Source organism: Thermobia domestica, chromosome 5, assembly GCF_964235325.1.
Source record: "Thermobia domestica chromosome 5, izTheDome1.hap1.1, whole genome shotgun sequence".
Lineage (NCBI taxonomy): Eukaryota > Metazoa > Arthropoda > Insecta > Zygentoma > Lepismatidae > Thermobia > Thermobia domestica.
The window spans coordinates 130702513-130718247 of NC_137458.1; the positions used below are offsets into that span (position 1 = coordinate 130702513).

General features: G+C 36.0%; 1 protein-coding gene and 1 long non-coding RNA gene across 2 annotated transcripts in view; one reads left to right on the forward strand and one right to left on the reverse strand.

The window, feature by feature from the left end:
• LOC145686130 (protein FAM151B) overlaps positions 1–15735 on the forward strand; it is a 120285-nt gene that overhangs the window by 40122 nt on the left and 64428 nt on the right. The gene's annotated exons all lie outside the window — the stretch shown is intronic.
• LOC145684693 (uncharacterized) lies at positions 509–12940 on the reverse strand. The gene is made up of 3 exons (XR_014131366.1): positions 12697–12940; positions 4019–4157; positions 509–1431 (listed from the first exon to the last, which is right to left on the reverse strand). It is a non-coding gene; the product is annotated as an uncharacterized LOC145684693 (long non-coding RNA).

A 15735-nucleotide genomic window follows, 5' to 3' on the forward strand; every position in this document is an offset into this window, starting at 1 on the left:
GAATAACTCGAGTATAAAGAAATCAGGTCTACTAAGCTAAAGTACATAATTACAAAAGGAAAGAAAATGCAAGACTGGACTAAGATTTGAACCTGTAACTTCAACTTACCGTATCGATGCATTAACCACTAGGCTACTCACTGTTTCCGAATAGTCATTCATTCTACCACTCCTGAAGTCAGTGCTCAAGCAACCAGACCGCAATGACTATACCGCAACTTGTGAAGTACTTGGGCAACTAGTGTCTATACTACAGAACCCCACTGGTGGTAAGATTTATACATGATAAATGGGGAAAATAACTTATTTTATATCATGTAAATATTTAATGCGATATACAATCGATTATTTCTTTGAGTTATCGTATATAATAGAGAAATTATCCTTAAAATGATCTAAATTCCACCATCCTACATTCCTTATGATTACATAACAAACCGAATGCCAAATAAAGGAATGAACCTTCAAAAGACAATACATAAAATAAAATCCTGTACATTTATTGAGAATAATTACAGTAATAATTTATTAAATTTTACATTAAGTATACATTTGTAGTACACAATATATTTACTGTGAATACATAAACAAAAAGTCTATATTAATTTAAGTCTACTAATTGCATACCGTACATTATAATAGTTTGAAATGTATATACACCTCATCAGTGTATCAATTTTAACAAGTTTTATTTAACATTAAAAAAAAAAAAAAAAAACACTTTGTAAGAAAAGTTTGAACAGAGTTGCATCTTACAAACTCTTTCCCACACCCTAGTATTGTAGTTCAGAAGATGACTGTACCAATCACCGAAAACCAAGCAGCAGAATCATGCGTTTACTTACGTCCCCCCTCCCCTCAACACACACAAAATAAGTTAAACTATTTCTTGAAAAGTTCTCTGTCACCTTCATCTAAGAATATATTTAACGATACGAAGTAGGTATATTATACATTACTTTAGAATCTGAAGTGTGATTTAACTGCCATAAATTAAAACAGCATAATATGCACGCAAATTAGCTTAAATGAGTACCATACACATCACACGAAATGAGCTACGCCAATAAAAATAAAAATCACAGTCAATAAGAATTAATTAGATCTTCAGTCTATATTTTTAAATTGGTGTTATGTTGACGCTATGAATTTTGGGCTTCCTATACTAAATGTCTCTATGCCAAACTCTCTATATATACAACGTTTTTCGTCGAATCTGCAAATTGAGCAAGCCGCGCGCTAATGATGGGAGGCTGATGATAGTTCATCACATAGGAAGACACTTTGAAATGCTAGGTGAGTCACAACACTTTCTTCCTTTTTCTGGGATTCATCCTTACTTACGGTCAAATTTGGTACCGTCTATGTAGTACCTGTGTGCGGCGTACCTTGAAATCATCTCGGTTGATAGCCTCCAAACACAGTGGACTCCTAAAATAAAGCAATTGTAAAATTACTATTTGTAGCATGTGTGGCAAAATTTAAAAACGAAAGATATCTCAGAATCAAGGTTAAGTCAAACGAAGCGTTTTATGCGTTTTTTTTTTTTTTTTTTTATCTTACCTCAGGCTATCCAAAATACTAAAACATTGTTTCCTATACTTTTGGAAGTTATATACTAAATATCTTAATAAATATCACTCAAATTTGGTACGCTGAATAAAGTTATAGTGTAGATATAGAATTGAAACTATGATCCAAACTTAAAATAATGATATTACAGAACACAATAAACTTAATTTAGGATGAAAATGGAAATTGTAGATGCATGAGTATTACTGAGCGAAGGAAGGAAAGTAACTCAGCTGGGTTACGAGTTTGACAGTTCATACACAGAAATCGTTCGGTGGTTTATATTTCCTGCTTCGACTTAAAAGATAAAGAAGATAAGCTCGCTTTAAAAAGAGTTAAAAAGAAAAAAACTTTTAAAAGATTTAATTTAATTCTGAATTTTTGTTCAGTATTTGTAAATAAATAATGTAGAACACCGACACAGAGCTTGCCCGCTGGACTCTGGCGCCCAAATCCCAACTCCGCTATATGCATGCCTGCCATAAAGTAATAGAGATAAAAACTTTTTTAAAAAAGTGCAGATTAAGCCTAGCTTAATATTTACATTTTTTTAACGATACCTACAGTATGGCGCTAAATTCGTCGTACAAAAGCAGAGGAGTGTTCCTGAGAGTAAAACAAACAAAAAAGTTCCAATAAACTTACGACGAAAAGCCCATCGTTCACGTGTTATAGGCTGCCGAAAACATGAAAAAATCAATTGTAAAGGTCCATAGCTCCAAAACTATGGGACCTACCAAAGTCGGGTCAAGACTTCACTTAGGAACTAATATGTGCTCTATTCTAAAATACATGTTTTAGAATCCTAAGGTACTCACGCAACAATTTTTATGGAGGTAGTTGGAGAATACTTTATATCATAGGCCCGTAGTCAAACTCCCTCTATAAACATTGTTGTGGAAGCACCTCAGGATTCTGAAACACGCATTTTTGGATAGTGAACATACTAGGTTCTAAGTGAAGTCTTGACCGGACCAAGGTAGGTCCCAAAGTTTTGGAGCTATGAACCTTTAAAGTTCATTTTTTCATGATTTCAGCAGCCTATAACACATAAACGATGGGGTTTTCGCCCTATGTTTATTGGAACTTTTTTTTTTTTTTTTTTTTTAACTCTCAGGAATCACCCCTCTGCTTTCGTACACAGAATTTAGCGCCATACTGTATAAATTAATAAGGTAGAAGTATATGTGGTCCTTCTCACTATGCTCACTTATATATATATATATATCTTAAAGGCTAGTGATAAATAACACCAGCCCTCTGCTCCTATACCACCCTGTGATACCGGAGCAGGACGTTTGGGAGCGAGACGTTTGGACGCAAAGCCGTATATCTAAATAGGTTAATCTACTTAAATGGGTTATATTGTACTTCAAAAATAGAAACCGGATGATTACGTACTAAAAGCCTTAAAAATAGGCATTATCACTAAAACTCAAAAAATAACTGCACAACCTAAAATTAAGAAGTTCGGAAAGGTTAAATTTGATCCAGATTTTCTTTAAAACGCCATGGCAAACAGTCACTGAAAGTCTCAGTTGCAACAAATGCTTAATTTAGTTCTAATATTTTTTTTGTATAATGCAAAAAAAAAAAAAAAAAAAAAGGGTCTAATTATTTTGTTTTTAGAATGATATACCCTAATTTCAGGAAAATCGGAGACAATGACCTGCAGAAATTTTTCTCAGCATGAATCTATATTGGGCTAAAATAAAATTTGCTGTAGGCATCCTACAGCACCCCAAAGTAAACTTCTGTGAAGTTATCTTTACAATATCTCTAACGTAAAGGATATTCATAACTTCATAGCAATTCATAACACTGCATTACTGCTTATTACTACGTATTTGCAACACAGATAATTGGAAAGGAAACAACAGTGAAATCTAATATACCTATTGAATAATTTACTTTGTCTTATGTTACAATTACCATGACATTAACATTCCATGACGGAATTATAGGCCAAATCCAGCATTATTCTGCAATGTCAACAGTTTCAAAATTCTGTACGGCGAATTCTTTCATCAGCTTGAATCTATTTTCTTCTTTCAGTTCAGCTGAATTTGAGTTTAACGTCCCGTGAACAGCGAGGCCATACAAAACGTGAACCTACTGATTAACGTGGAATCCGAACCACGACGTGAGCTCTCGTCGGGAATTTTCTTCTTTTCTTGGGCGAATCGTCTTCTCGAAGCATTGCCTCGTGTCCTGCTTCTCTTTTTTTATTCGAAATGCATCAATAAAGCGCCAAATCAACCAATGTCGTTTCTTTACGTTCGATATATTATAAAGAACAGAAGTTTGTTTATTTTGGGGTGTCATTGGCTACCTACAGTAAATTTTATTTGACACATTCTTTCTATTTATAGAACTATAGAGTCTCAACTATATGATATAATGGGCATATCGAATAATAATAATAAAACATTAAATAAATACTTACTTCCTGAACTACCCAATACATAGCATAAAGAACACCATTTTCATTCCAAAACCAGCTCGTATTCATCTTTTCTGATCTCTCGGAACAGGTCAGTACTTAATAAACATTTCTTATGTTTTGTACCATGTGTTTTAATAATCTATTATAGAAAAAGAAAATGCAAAAAATTAAAATATGTACAGTATTTTACAAATTTTAAGTCACATCTTTATAGTAACTAAAAATTAATGAGAAACGTACATTGTTTTTAACTTAAATTAGATATCTGGTGCCTTCCATTTCAATTGAGGCAAAAATAAATAAATAAATAAAAACAAAATTGTACCATCACCATCTCAGATATTGTTCAAACTTTTTTTAATAGAAACTAGACGTGTTTTAAGCGACCCGTATTTTTTTTTTTTCGGAAAAAAAATTCCACCAAGTAATGGGCCATCAAGGACGGGGAGTACAATTCATGAATTGTAGAAAACGTGGAAAATGGTCAAATTCGGAGCCTCACAATTCAGCTATGGAGACATGTAGAGTTATAATTCTTGTTGTGGTGTGTACATAGGGATATGAATAAACTATATTTTATTATAGTTTGGTTTGCGTATGCGTATCTTTTTGTACATAAATTAACAAATGAACGTAAGTTTATGTGAAAAGTCGAAGTTTATGCTTTCTCCCGGTTCGAATTTTAAATTCCGTTTTCAAGGTTGGTAAGACCTAGTTACCCGCTTCCCCCCCCCCCAAAAGAAAAGTATCGCTTCTGTGTGCAACCGTTTTATCGCAAAAAATTCGAGAAATCGTCAAATTTTCAAAAATCGTCATTTTCTCGAAAACATCATAATTTAAAATTCTTAAATTTTGTCAGATGGTTCAACTGTACATGAATAATAAACACCAAATAGCATTCTCGACCAATGCTTCATGAATGAACTTCAGCCTTTTTAAGTTAGCGAACTTTCTTTAACTTAGAAGTCACAGTTGGCAACAATGAAAACAATTAAAGTGTAAAAAAATGTTACCGCAAAGCATCGTGTAAAATTTCAAGATACAAATTCTATTTTACTGCATGTGAACTTCGCTTAAATTGGACTGTTATTCTGCAAAGGGAAGTTCAGAATGATCACTGGAAAAACGAGCAAATGTCCTTCTTTACGGGAGTGATATATTATTATGAAACAACTGACAGTTTTGCTGTAATAAGCGATGACAAAACACACAATTCGGCTCGTACTCATAGCCATGAATAAGATTCTAAAAATACTCGAAGAAAAGCGATAATATATGTTATAGAAAAAGGTTCGAACACATGAAAATAAGTGTCTACAATTTGATAAACCGTTTCAAAGATTTCTGATGGTGCTGCACTCCACTTTAAAAATTGCTTTCAGATGTCCAAGATGCAGACAGATCCGATAAAGCAGTGGCTTTTCAGTGAAATCGGCCGTGGTAAGGGTCTCTGCGACGTATTGGGGAGAGGGGGGATAAGAATGTGGCAACCCGGGAAAACGAAAAACAGATTCACAGTATTAAACCTGCAGAAAAATTCGTGAGTATAGTGCAGGTACCAACTCCGGGTATTACTCTCGTCTTGTTGCCAAAAAACGAATTCGACAATTAAAAAAAAAAAAAAAAAAAAAAAAAATTGGGAAAGTGTGCGACCGGTAACTGGTATTTACCGAAGTCATCTTTGGCTTTTATGGCAGTAACGGGTCATCATGGACTAACTTCATGCTTTCCCCAAAATCGAGCTTCTGCAATTCAAAGTGTAGATTTAAGAAATCTGCAAAAATGAACTTTTGTTACATGCATATATGATAACCAGTGATGGATAGCAGAAATATTATCAATAAATCATAAATTACATGAAATTGCAGTGTTCTTTGTGTTTCCAGGAGGTGCGGTAGCTCAGTGGTAGAGCGTTCACCTCCGGTGCTTAGGGTCCTTGGTTCGATCCCAGCTCGCGCCGTGTGGACTTTGTGGTGGACAAACACCGTGCTGGTGGGTTTTTCGGAGTTCTCCCGTTTCCTCTCACTTTCTTCATTCCACCATTTCTCATAATCACTGTCTCCTTTAGCCTAACCGGCATAAACGTGGAACGTAAAACGCCCAAGATTTCATTTTATTTTTTTCTTTGTTTCCACATGGACCTTCAACAGGGTTGAGTTGATTTTAGTTTAGCGTCCCTTTCAGCAGCGAGGCTATATGAGACGTGGACCTACAGATTAACGTGGAATCCGAACCACATGAGCTCCCGCCGGGAATCGAACCCGGGTCTCCCACGCCAAAGGCGCGTACGCTAACCGCTTAGCCACGGAGGAGCTCCGGACCTTCAACAGGGTACACGTTTCCAGAAGAGAATAAGAGAAGAGAATATAAGTGTTTTGTGACTATCGACAACGTGCTACGAGTTGTGAGTGCACCAACACCTATTGGAGCATCTGCCATGGTGACATGCTATTAGCGAAGAAGACACTAAGCAAGCAAATAATTACTTCAGAGTGGAAAAAATCAGTGAAACTTTGTTTCCGAAAACCATTTTAAGTAACTTTAAAATTTGTTTCGTAATCGTAATTTTCACCTCAGGTTACATCGGTTTAAGAAAACGGAGTAGGGGGAGGCTCATTTTATTATTTCAGAGAGCCTTTTTGATCAAAATAATAAAAAGGAGCCAGGAAAAACTTTTATCCTTTATTTAATGAATGTGAACCACAAACATCATCAAATTGTTGCACTTTCATTGTTTTCAGTGTTGCCAACGGTGATATTGAAGTTAATGAAACCTCGCTAACTTCAAGAGGCTGTAGTTCATTCGTGAAGCATTGGTCGACAATGCTATTTGGTGTGTTTATTATTCATGTAAAGTTGAACAATTTGACAACATTTCAGGATTTTAAATTATGGTGATTTCGAGAAAGGTGATTTTTGAAAACTTGACGGTTTCTCGAATTTTTTGCGACCAAACGGTTGCACACACAAGCAATACATTTTTTTTCGAAGCGGGTAACTAGGTCTTACCAACCGTAAAATAGAATTTTAAAATTCGCTCGAAAGAAAGCATAACCTTCGACTTTTCAGATAAACTTACGTTCATTTGTTAATTTATGTACCAAAAGATACGCATGCGCAAACCAAACTATAATAAAATATATTTTATTTATATCCGTATGTACACTCATGTCCAAAATGATTGTCGCATATCTATAACTGTCTTCTTGTAAGAATATAATTTGATAATGATTTTGCAGGGTACTATAGATACTGATACTACATGTATAATCGGGAAATGTATACTCGTAGTAAATTTCAGAAGAAAAGAATTACAAACACGAAAATTAGAACGAGTAAAACAAAATATTGCTAAATTGACAAGAAAGTTTTATTTTCGTTTTATTGTTCTTATTTACTGCTCTTTTGACATGAAATTTGCCACATACATCGTCCTTCCCGATTATACACATACTACATTATAAGAAATACCGGACGAATTCGTTATCAAATTATATTCCTACAACAACATATTTATAGACATGCGACAATAATTATTGTCATGAGTGTACATACCACAACAAGAATTATAACTATCTGTCTCCATAGCTGAATGGTGAGGCTACGAAGTTTACCATTTTCCACGTCCTCTAAAATTCGTAAATTGTACTTCCCGTTTTGATGGCCCATTACTTGGCGGGAAAATCTTTTCCGACAACAAAAAATACGGGTCATTTAAAAAACATGTCTAGTTGCTATAAAAAAAAGTTCCAATAATATCTGAGATGGTGATGCTTTTTTTTTTTTTTTTTTTGCTGAGTTGAAATGAAAGGCGCAAACCATTATTTATGTTATTTATATGTTGATTCATTTTGCAATAGCAATCTACATGTAACAATATATCGGAGCCTTATATCTATTATAATATTTATCATAGGTAGAAATACGTAATACGTAATGCATAGTACTCCGTAAGGAAGCTATTATGAACTCAAAGCATTATGTAAAGTGATGATGCAGAACCACAGGAGTGAAGTAAAGCCATTTTAGATGTAAGGCATAGTTGTATGGGATATAAAATTTTTACACTACCTTCGGTTACGTGCATATCCACCGTCGCTGACATGCCCGCTCCATACGGAAGCACACTAAGCTCATCCTGCTACGCCCTTGTGCTCACTCTGTTAATAATATTCGTGCTTTTCAGTGGCTATCTAGCACTGGTTGGTTCGTATTTTTCGCACTGTCGTTCTATCATTGCTTTTTTTTTTTTTTTTTTTTTATGGTAATCTTTACTTTCAATTTTCAATACATATATATTTGCGCCTGATTTACATAAGAGTTGTACTTCTGCACTTCTGATGCACAGAGTTAAGTTGTTCTAAAGGAGAATATACTTTCGGAAAGAAGAACAGGTTACAAATACAAAACATACCTAAAATATAAAAACTTACTCTTTTCTTTATCATAGCACTATCGTATTCTAGATTCCTCACCCAACTAAATGAGGATTTCACTTACGAAGTATCAATAACACTAAAACTGTATTCTGTAACCATAGCCGCCCGCTGCAGGGAGCACTTGCTTTAACAATGGATTTTCCTAATTAGTATTAAAATATGCTAAATTTTTTATTCACACACAACAGTTAGTAAAGTTAGCAGTGAGTTGTAATAATTGTATTTTACATTAAATATTATGTGGTTCTAGGTATTTGTATCCGTGACTTTGCTTGTATGTCGGTCCTTTTGCCCACTCCCCCCTGTAAAAAAGTCCCGTGGGAGTTACTATGTCTACATTTCCCTTTAAAATTCGCTTATATACTACATATACATCTATATAGCAACTAATTTTTAATAAAGATGAATATATTTATGATTACGCCAACCACACGATTAAATTAATCGAGAGCCGTAATTAGTAGACACTACTTTAATTGGTTAGTGCATCGCATACACGACAATGACAACTAGTATATCTGAGGATGTTTCATACTGTGACCAGAAAACTTTACTTCGAAATATCCCATACTGCAGCTAATTTAATATTATATAAGAATTTCGATACTCGAAAAGAAAGATCAATTGAGACGTGTTAATTTATCCTGAATAACTGAGTCCTTCAACCAAGGAAGAGGGGTTCAAATAACTAATTGTCTATAACAGCCCAAGTACCGGCAATAATTAAGTGCAATGAGCAATTACAAAGACGAGACGGCTATTTTTACCGCAAAACTGTACAGCTGTTATTCCTTTTGCTTAATGTAATCAAGTAAGTTGGTTAACACCTTTTGAGAATTTTCTTGGTAACTAAAGGTCAGTAGGTATAGCGTCGTTGGCTTCCCGCACTTGGACCTGCTCGTCACTGGGGGTGTGGTAAGAGGATAGCAAATCACCAGCCACCATTCACTGCGCTCAGCGAGCCACGAGTAACCAAGCTGGCTACTCCCCATAAACGTCACTACAACTTTTCACGGGAAAGCAACGACGTTATACCTTCCGTACTATAGTAATCCAGGAAAAGGCAAAGTGTAGTTTCACTGAGTACTGCTCGGTTACTATTCGGCTACACGACTTCTAGCGTAGTTTTAACCGAAATTCGACTACCAGCAGCTAAGTTATCATTTAATTCTTACTCTGCACACGAAAGAAAAAAAAAGTTCATATGGACCCGTGGTCAAACGTCTATACTTACAGGCTGCCGAAAACGTGGGAAAAGGAAATTTAGAGGTCCAGAGTTCCACTACTGTGAGACCGATCCCAGTCGAGTCAACACATTACTTAAGAGCTACTACGTGCCCTATCCAAATATCCATATTTCAGAATCTTGTGGCACTTACACATTAATTTTTATAGAGCCAGTTGAGGAATACTCAGAAAAGTTGAAGTGCTCATAAACTGTCCATTGATACGCAAGCACCGCAGTATTCTGAAACATGGGTATTTGAATAGGGCACATACTAGTTCTTAAGTGATGTTTTCCTTGACTGCGCACGGTCCCACACTGAGCTATAGATTTTTAAAGTTTATTTTCTTATGTCTTCGACAGTCTATAGCTTCGGAAGTATGGACTTTTGACCACAGGTCCATATGAACTATTTCTTTGCTCTGATGTGACAAATCACCTCTGTAGGTTTGATGCTTTAAATTTTCTTACATCCTATATATATACCAGGGTTGGCTGGTTTAAACCAGCTGGTTTTTTCAAAAAAAAAAAAACTGTTTTTTACCAAAAAACGAAAAATGTTCGTAAAAGTGTAAGTGTTTGTAAAATCTTGATGAACAGACATTTGTGGGTTATCACGTTTTACTCCCATTATTCGTGTTATATTCAGACCTAAATTCCCCATGCATTACTCAAAAAGATTATACTACAAAAGCAACTTTTTTTTTAAGCTTATAAATGTTTGTAATTTTTTTGTAGTTATTATTGTTATGTAATTGCAATCAAAGAAAAATACTAAATATTGTTTCGTTTCAATGTTTACTATTGATAAAATACTTCGAAATGCCGTACTTTGTGTGTGTGTGTGGGGGGGGGGGGGTCATACAGACCCCACGAGAGGCAGTTAGTGAAATGAGAAGTATTTCTGGTATCTATTTATGTATAAATGAGTCTGAGCCAAAGTGGACTCAAATAATTCGTATCTTTATTCACTTTTCTTACTGATATACAAATTAAGTCGCTGTATTTCTTTAATTTGTATCAATAAAAGTCATTGTTAACTAACTTGAACTAAATTAGTTGTTCTGTACTCCGTAGTACTTTGAAATTGTCCATATGTAATTCTGTATAATAGTTTCACTTGTGGAGCTGTTTATCTTTTTGCTCTTCTGAATTTACTCTTGACAATTATATCAAGAAGCATGTAAAGATCAGTTCAACGTATTTTTATGAGGATTCCTTCGTGAGTGAGTCGGCAGACGTATCGCATTTGTGGCTAATTAGTCCTGGTTCCGAGTTCAAATGGAGGACAATTTCTCTCGGATGTAACTCGAGAAGCGGTTTTTATTCCGCATTAAGCTTATGTGACCCCTTCCAGCATAACCCGGTTGTTGCATAATAACATCAAGATGAAACAAACTTATTTCTGTCCATATATGATATGAATATATAGAGCAAATTATTTAAATCAAACAAACCTGCTTTTAAACCAAAAAAAAAAAAAAAAAAAGTTTTTTTGTTTATTTTTTTCAACAAAAACATGGTTTTTGCCAACCCTGATATATACTAATATAAAGAAACGTGGTGAAAGTTATGTCTACTGTAACGGTTAGTGACATAACCAAGAAGGCAGCAATCTTCTAGAACACAGGCTCGTTTTCCCATTTAGCAGTAACCTCTGGTGCCTGGGGTCCCGGGTTCGAACCCTGCCTCCGCCAAGTGAACTTTGTGGTGGACAAACACCGTGCTCGTGGGTTTTCTCGGGGTTCTCCCGTTTCCTCCCACTTTCTTCATTCCACCATTTCACTCATCTCTCATTATCACCGTCTCCTTTAGCCTAACCGGCATAACCGTGGGACGTAAAACTCAAAGATTTCATTTCATTTCCATTTAGCAGTAATAAAAACAGAAAACAACGTGCCCTGCGTTGCACTAACCCGTCTCCACTCGCTAACGCTCACTCGGCATTATTATGTGAATTAAATGTAAAGCTTTGGTAAAGAAAGAAACCAATTATTACACTTTTAGCCAAAAAGTAGGCGACGACCAACTTCGGAATAAATAGTCGTTTGTGTGCTATTCCACTATCATCGTTTATGCGCGTAACCCCCGTCGATGACGCGCCTGCTCCCTACGAGCGCACTTTTATCACTCGGGCTTTCGTGCTGCACTTCTGCCCTGACTCAGTTAGATAACACTCGCGCTTTTCAGTGGCTACCTAGCACAAACTGGGGCTTAAGTTTAGAGTTGCCCCTCCAGTCTGTAGGTGCCCTTGGACTTTGCAACATACAAAAAACAGTGCTTAAAGTATTAAAAATTATTACATTTCACTTAACTTTAGTACTCCGTTGGCTTTACAAAAATTTAAAAGGTTTTCTTCATTATTTTTGAGCATTCATTACACCTGTTCGCCATATTTTACAACTACTATGCTGCTGAAACCTTCCGCGAATGCTCCGCATCCGGCAAATAGTACTAACTTCCACATATCTTTTCTCGTATTAAACATAACTCTCATACCTAACTTAAATTCCTAAACATCAAATAAAAACTTCAAATTATCATTTCTTACCTCATTTCTCCTGTAAATTTTCCTGATTTTTATAAAAAGCGGTGCAGATTGACATAAGGAGAGGTCAGTATAAGGACAGTATGGACGTACAACATAAAAACTACAGTGCATAAGGGTAAGACACGCCCCAACTACGCATCGATAAGTAGGGCCCTTTGAAAAAATATAGTAGAGTAGGGTATGGTAGAGTAAGATATAAATAAGTAGGGTAGGGTTTAGCTTAAGGTTAGGTAAGTTTTGATTCTTTTTCATAAAATTATTAATGTGTAATTTCTCCTTTCTGAGTGAGAGTATCTGCTGGAGCGGGCGTTGTAAATTAACCCGTGCATAAATCACAAACCAGTTTGGGGTTGAGGGGCAACTCTAAACTTATGCCGTTAAGAGAAATACAAAGCTCTACCCTAACCTGAAAATGGAAGAAATTTGTCAAATGTTATAAATATATAAATAAATAAAAACTTACTTGTTTCAAATGTTAGCTTCTTTGCTTCTTTCTTTCTTCATCACTATTAACAGTGTTTTTCTCGCCTCCGACTTAAATGTAGTCTTAGTAGGCTCCAAATGCTAAATTCGTTAGGTGATCTCTATTGAACATTTTGACTTGTTACTATTTTCTTCAATGGAAGGAATATTTCAAGCAATTTATTTGTATTCATCTTCACAAATGAATGATCCACCAGTATCTAACACTCATTTGTTTTCAAATCTCGCTGGTTCAAATCAGCGTTGCCAGACTGACAGTTCGGAATTATTCCAAAACCTGATCGAAATTATGCTAGATTCGGTCAAATTATGCTAGATCCTCATAATTACTATTTCAGGAGTTTTAAAAGAAAAAACATCGAAGTTGAGATACGATAACGTAACTTAAAATACGCAGAGCTCAAGAATGCGTGGATAGAACTCAATACTTCACGCACCAAAGCTTAACTCAACTAAACTAGTGCAGTCGTTCCCAGACTCAATGGCGTATATATCGTATAAATGAATGCAAAGTGTTTGTTTACATATTTTGAAAGAAAATTAGAAAATTAGAAAATTTTTACCTAGCAGCATAAACGGAGTTGGGAATTGTCTGCTGGGGGGGGGCAAATTTTTGGTCGGTCCCTGACCTTTCATTTCAGGAATAAAGGTGGTCATGAAGTCAGAAATAAAGATGGTGAAATTGTCAAAAAGTTGGCAGGGGATAATGGCCCCCATAGCTACGACCATGCCTCGCAGTTAAAGAATTAGAAAACCGTGGGTGAAGCCACAAAAAAAAAAAAAAAAAAGCCATTTTTAACTTACTTCGGAAAATAAGACTGCCTGTATGGTTTACCGACTATATGAATCGATGAAAGAGGATACATTTCTTCCGGGTTTTTTTCTTCCCACGACCAACTTGTTTCTCATCTTCAGGTTTTACGGCTTTTTGATAAACTTGCTGAAATTATGCTAGATTTGGGTAGGATGCTAAAAGCAAGATGCTAGATCTAAAGAAATGCAAATTATGCTAGATCTAGCATCATTATGCTAGATCTGGCAACGCTGGTTCATATACTTTCCCCTGGCGCTGCATACTACAGGTAATAAATAGAATGACGTGTAAGGCTGCGCCTTCATTGCTTCCGAATGCGATTGCGAATGCGAATCAAGTTGCAATGTCTCTTTCAACGCTTCAATGTGAAATATTTTTGCTTCAAAATTCGTACCTTAAAATCTTGAGAGCACGAAGAAGACGAATGCGGATAAATGACATATTTTGCACATTCAAAGGATGAATGGCATTTCCTTTGTGTGCAAAATAGACTGAATGTCGCTCCCTTTATTATTATGCTTTCGTGGTAACCGCTACTATTTTCACTTTAAATAAATTAACTAAATAAGATTAGAGATTACAGAATCAATCTACTTTCTACGTAACTTTTCTCCATGAGTAAAAGGAACCCGTTTTTGCTATTTCAAACATATTTGTCAATAATTACATATATTCCTAAAATCATTATTTAAGGAACAGAAAGGAAAAATAAATTGATTAAAAAGTTGGAGTTCATGTATTAATTAAATCTTCATATTTTAAAGACAAAACAAAGAAAAATATACATACCTTCCACGCCAAGTTCCTTGCTTACATCTGCCCATAATTTGTTCACGACGTGTGGTTTGTGATAATCTGGATAAGCTTGGTTCCACAATGCAACTTTATCAAAAGCACAATTTATTAAACCATGAACATCTACTTCTATCTTAATTTTTATTTTTTTTTAATTTTATCTCCGCACCTTGCAACGTCGTCTATTATCACGCAAAACAAACTTTATTTCTCTCGTAGCGCTCAATTCCTCTGCAAACAAATCTCCTTCGCACGTATTCGGACGCACATTCCTAACAGGTTGGGATCATTCGTATCTTTTCGTCGGTTTTTTTTTTTTTTCACAATTTGCTGGTCGGAACTAGTCGAGGCCTCTCCAATATCAACTCAACAATAAATATATATATATATATATATATATATATATATATATATATATATATATATATATATATATATCAGGGGCGTCATTTCAGATTTTGCTTGAGGGGGGCAAGAGCACCACCAACATAAGACTTTCTCGTATTGTACTAGTACATTAGTAGACAATCGATTAAAGCGTATGTATTCCTCAAACTCTTGGGGGGGAATTGCCCCCTCCTGCCCCTCTAAATGACGCCCCTGATATATATATATATATATATACAGGGTGTCTCAAAAGTCCCTTATCACCCCTATTAAAATCCAAATGGATGTACTTTCAGCGAATTTGATCTGGTAGGTGAATTTGAGGGTTAGGGGGACCCTTTTTAGCGTAGGTTACGCGGACGGCTGCCATCTTGAATTTAACTTTTTTATTACAACGCTACGTGGGTCATGTGATACATGACCATAGGCTAGAATTTCACCAGAAAACCGAATCTGAAGTCAAAATGCATTTATCTTTATGTGGTAAATAGTTATCCACAATTGAAGTTGTGAATTTGACTGCGTTTCTTTTGTCTTGCAGGTTGTGAATCATGCCCTTAACGAGGGACGAACGCATCCAGATCATCAAAATATGGGACGCGAGAAGTGCCCGCGCTGTGGCTGCCGATTTCAATGCGCGTCATCCACAACGAACACCTGTATCGCATGTTGCAGTGAGACGGTTATTGACCAAATTCGAAGAAACGGGAACAGTTGTGGATAGACTCCGTAGTGGACGGCCAAGGACAGCCACGGACGAAGAAACAGCTACTGCCGTGCTGGCCTCCTTCTCGAAGTCGCCGCAGCGAAGCACACGTCGTTTAGCAATGCAGTGTGCCGTGAGTCACAGTTCAGTGCACAGAGTGCTCCAAAGGTATAAGTGGCATCCATATAAAATGCAATTGCAGCAACATTTGTCGGAGGACGATCCCGATCGTCGCGTTCAGTTTTGCGAGTGGGCTATTGAGCAATTGAGGGTAAATCCGCAGTTCGCTATGCAGATACTTTTTTCGGATGAAGCCC